This window comes from Echinops telfairi, unplaced genomic scaffold, assembly GCF_000313985.2.
Source record: "Echinops telfairi isolate 266 unplaced genomic scaffold, ASM31398v2 ScPeMD7_1;HRSCAF=3_0, whole genome shotgun sequence".
Taxonomy (NCBI): domain Eukaryota; kingdom Metazoa; phylum Chordata; class Mammalia; order Afrosoricida; family Tenrecidae; genus Echinops; species Echinops telfairi.
Window position 1 is genome coordinate 63,913,644 of NW_022103896.1, and position 5,646 is coordinate 63,919,289.

Below are 5,646 nucleotides of genomic sequence, written 5' to 3' on the forward strand. Positions count from 1 at the left end.
GCTCAAGTTTATTAAACAAACAAACAAAAACTAAAGAAAAATTCAAGCCTAGAGTTTCCATATTGAAATATTCTATGGGCAATATACAGAACAAGCATCAGAAAAAAATGGAAATAACACACACAATTACACGACTAAAAAAATAAGTCCATATTCAACCATTTTAAGAGGCAACATAAGAACAAGAACCAATAATGGTACCGAAGGAAGAAATCCAAACTGCACTGAAGGCATTAGCTAAAAACAAGACTCCAGTAATTGACAGAATTTCAATTGAAATACCTCAACATGCTCAAGAAGCACTGGAAGCACTCATTCATCTGTGCCAAGAAATTTGGAAGACAGCTACCTGGCCAACTGACTGAGAGATATCTGTATATGTACCCATCCCAAAGAAAGGTGACCCAATAGAATATGCAAATTAGAGAACAATATTATTAATATCATAAACAAATAAAATTTTACCGAAGATCATCCAACAATGATCACAGCAGCAAGTTGACAGTAAGCTCCCAGAAATTCAGGTCAAATTCAGAATAGGACATGGAACCAGAAATATCATTGCTGAGGTCTGAGGATCTTGACTTTAAGCAACGAATACCAGAAAAATGCTTATTTTTTATTGATGGACGAGGGTTCAAAAGTGTTTTGACAAGGAGACTTTTGTTTTTGATAAAGAGGTGGCAAGCCAAATTAATTTCGAAACCTATGATACAAAAAGGAGCCCTAGATGTCCACTAGTTTTGAACTTGACTACTAATCCAAAAGTCAGTGGTTCAAAACCACCAGCTACTCCATGAGAAACAGATGTGGCAGTCTGCTTCTAAAAGATTGCAGCCTAGAAATTCAATAAAAGAGTTCTTCTCTATCTTATGAAACCCCAAAAGTAAACTCACTGCCTTCAAGTCAATTGTGATTTGTGGTGGCCCTGAAAGACAGGGTAGAACTGTGATAAGATAAGACAGAACTGCCCCAGTAGGTTTCCAAGACTATAACTCTTTCCAGGTTTAGAAAGCCTCATCTTTCTCCCGAGGAACAGCTGGAAGATTTGAGTGGCTGACCTTGCAGTTAGTAGGCCAACACATTTCCAACTATGCCACCAAGACCACCACCCTGTCCTTAGGGTCATTATAAGTTTTCACTGTCTCAAAACAATGAGTTTAGCTTTGGTTTGATTGTCAGTGATTCCCCCTATCCCATCTGTAGTAGTTACCAATTATTTTTGGTTTCTGTATGTAGAGCTATAGTTCATTGTTTGTTTGTTTAATACAAATCAGATAAAATATCTATATTTTGTAAGAGACTTATTGAATTCAACACAGTGTCTCCCTAGCTCACCCTTATTTTGGGATGTTTTGGGAACTAATTTTCCTTTATAGCTCATTCATAATCCTTTTTATGTATGTACCACGTTGCTTATACATTCAACTGCTGATGGGCTCTTAAGTTTTCTTCTACTTTTTGGAACTGTGAATAGTGCTGCAATGAACATAGAGGTTCTCATGTCTATTTGTGTGAATTTTATATTAGGTCTCTGGCTAATCCACACAGAACAAGAATTGCTGGCTCATATGGTAGTTCTAGCTCTAATTTTCTTAGGGACTTCCAGACTGTTTCCACAATGACTGTTCCATTGTTCACGCTCAACAATGGAGGAAGGTTTTAACTTCACAGTCACTCCAACATTTTTTTATTTTCAAGGATCGAGGGCTTGTTTTGTCTTTTGTCTTTCTCTTTGCCATCATCATGGTATGTTGTGATTCTGATTTGCCTTTCCCTGATGACTAGTGCTGTTGAGCTAGTTTCTTTTCTTCTCTTTTATTGAGACTTTGGCCTTTTTGGTGAAATGTTAGCTCATGTCCTTTGGCCAGTCTTTGCTTGGAAATGTGTGTTGTTTAATGTCACTAGGTTTGTGGTCATTTGATTCGCAACAACAGAATCGATTGCAGTTAGTAAAATTGAAACGTGACAGGTTAGATTTTGAGTCTGTGGAGGGTTGACAACTCCATATTTATTTGACTATGCAACTGGCTTAGTTTCCACTTGGAGACCGATCACTTGTATGTACAACAAGGTTACTGACAATATCATAAATCTCCTGATGTACATATAACTATTAGATAAGGGGTTAGAGAGGCTATAAGCCAAAAGTGCTGCTGGAGCTATATTGCAATTTATAGCAGTTTCATTAAAAATAACAATAATAATAATAAAAGAGGTCTACTCATTCTGGTGTGCTAATCCTTGAGGGCGATGTTCCTGCTCGGAGGATCTTGTTTCCAGAGATGACTGCAGGGCCGGTCTCAGCTCGAGACATGACATCCCCATCCCTAGATGACAACACTACAGAGGACAGCCCTGAAGATACTGTTCACAGAGAGCGGCTGTTCTCACCTGCCCACATGGGGCAAACCATCAGGGGAGTGCAATGGACCATTGATAGGAGCAAAGCCATGAACTCTCTGAGGAATCTGATTGTAGACTTCTGACATGGGGTTAGCACTTGGCATCCAATCTGGACTGGTTGAGGGTCCTAGACTGCTCCACCCCTGACTGTAGGAAGTGCAACGGGGACTTTAAGGATGTGTGCCATTCCGACACAAACGCTAAAGACTAAAAGAGTGTATGTGCTGTTAGGTAAGCAGGTCCCAGGATATAGAAACCTGAAAGAAAAGGGGACTTAACTGATGGATTATAACATGTCCGTCTTACTATTCAACATCGATATTAATCTACTCTGTGAAAGGATACCTGTTAGACGTGGGACTATTTGTGTACTATTTATCTCTATCTATCTTATTTTTTTAAGGTGTTTATCTATACAAGATAGGCAGGATAGGCAATCCACTGAGATAGTGATGGAATCGACAGTTCTGGGGCGGGGGGCTTTGGTGGAGGAGGAAGCTGGGGGAAGTGGGCCATGAGCCAATAATGATGGGGACAGGGGCATAGTAAGGTGTATTAGTCTGGGTACTTTAGAGAAATAAATCCACAGAAACTCATGTAAAAGAGAATTTTATATAATGGTTAATTGTGCATCAAAAAAACATCACAACCCAGTGCTGCCCAAGCCCACAAATCCAACATTAACCCATATGTCCAACACCAATCCAGAAAGTCCTCCTCCATCTCACAAAGCAGACGCAATGACACCAACTACAGGAGGAAAGCCGAGTAAGTGAGTGTGTAAGCATCTCAGCACTGGGAGAGGTCTCCACATGGCTGCTCCAGCACCCAGGGCTGCATCGGGGTAGGTCCATGCGGCTTCTCCTTGGGGATGTTTTGCAGGAAGTCAGCCTTGCAAGCTGAAGCAGGGAACTGCTAAGGCAGCTGCACCCTGGTGCGACCCTCACAAAGCAAGAGACCTGAGAACTCGAAAGGCACGACTCACTAAGCCATTTATCCTCCACCCTTCAGTTAATCCCATGTGTGTTTATTGGCCACGTTGGCACAATAAACTAACTAACTCAGTAAGGGTTCTAAAATTGATGGTGATGGTACAGCTTTTCTGGTTGTATTCACTGAATTGAGTTGAATCTGAGAGGAATTACTGAGAGGTAAAGGATGGGTAAACATGATAGTGGGGCAGGAGGAAATTTTTAAAAAGGAGAAAAGAGGAAGAAATATATATTTATACATATATATGTAGGTGTGTTCTTTATATATGTACGTATATGTAAATACATTAAGGAAGCAGACTGACTTTGGACCTCTAACTTAAATCTTACTTAAATACAAGAACAATTTGTTCTAAGAGTGTGGCATTGCATGACACTCACCGTCCTGCCAACATCAACGAAGACAAAATGAGTGCATAAGCAAATGTGGTGAAGAAAGCTGATGGTGCCTGGCTGTAAAAAGATATAGCATCTGGGGCCTTAAAGGCTTGAAGGTAAATAAGCCTCAATGCAGCTCAGAAGCAACAAAGTCCACAAGGAAGAAGCACACCAGCCTGTGTGATCATGAGGTGTTGATGGGAAGAGATATCAGAAGTTTGAATACAAGTAACCAAATTGATGTCAAGGATCATAGCTGTAGTGGAGACCAAAACCAATCTGTAAGATAATTGGACAGTCACGCTCAGAAGGACCACACAAAAGGGATAATAAACCTAGTGTGTGGTATAGCACTGTGAAATACATAATCATTCTCTTGTTCTTTAGTATTTCCTACCCTTACTATTAAAACTGTTAGAATGCCATATGTTCATTTGTATAATTAAGATCATTTGATACCTGAAAGCCAAAATAGATAACCCTTAAGAAACAGTAACAGGAGAATGGCCCCCTGAGGGTTCAAGAAGAGGGTGGTGAAGGGTTTAAAGGTGGAGTTGATAGCACTGGTGACTATATGACCCCAATTGAGGGAAGCAAATAACAGAATTGTATGTGAATGGATATAATGGATGGTGAAAGATATAGCAGCAATAATAGTAATGCGGGGGGGTAGAGGGGAGGGAGGTTATAAAACAAAGAAAAAGAAAAAATGTATGTGTGTGTAAGTCATTTAACGAACATTGTTTTCAGACTCTGAAAGGAAATCATACTAAACAATTTATTTGGAAATGATGGGGCAATAGAATTAATGTGCATTCGGAATTAGAAAATGCTAAGATGCAGAACTAGCTCTATTTAAAGTCATTTGCTTTGCCTTAGGCATATTACAAATGTTATATGACACTTTTCTTATCAGTAAATTGGGAATTTTAGATATGACTTATATGTCTATTTTAGAAGTCTCTGAGTTGAACAAATGGTTGAGTGCTTGACTGCTATACAAAAGGTTGGCAGTTTGAAGAAATATGTAGGTTACTTCTAAGACAAACCTGGTGCAATGGATTCAAAAGGCCATAGAACAGTAAATCTGAAAGATTAACTCTATTCCACACAAATGGGGTCTCCATGTGATGGAACTGACTTTAGACAACTAACAGCAACAACATACATACGTAGAAAATAAATAAATAAATAAATAAATAAATAATATAAGTAAGGTGGCTGGCAAATGATAGCAATTAGGAAGTAGTGATAACAATATGAGTGATTCTTTATTTCAAGGGATTAAGGAATAAACATGAGGAAAATATCCCTTGACTATCTTCCCTATAGGTCATTACACTTCTGAAGGTAGTATTTCCATCTCTGCCAGTCTTCTCTCCCAAATCCTTTTCTCTTCAATTTGTGCCAAGTCGAAATGGCATTTTTCTCCATCTTTGTAGGACTTAAATCATGTTTTTTAACTAATATATTCTTTCAGTCAAGGAGCATAAAGAAGTCTTAAGGGGCAAGAGCAGGACTTTAGGGTGAATGAATAGGGTTTTCCAGTGAAATTCTTAAGGGGTAGATTTTGCTACATTCAATGAATGAGAAGGTACTGGCCTTTGTATTACCAATGCACATTTCTGTTTTCTGAAAACATAATAAGCTGTCATGATCATCTTGTATCCTTACAAAAATCTATCAAACCCTTAGAATCCCCCCCAAAATCAGTCATCATAATCTTCTAAGCTGATCTCTCTGCCTTGAATGTAACTGGCCTGCCTAGCAGATACCCTCAGAACCCACTGCTATGACAGGAACTTTCTATGGAAGACACATTACGGATGATACTAAGACAAGTGCATTGCTTAGAGAACTTATATGTAGC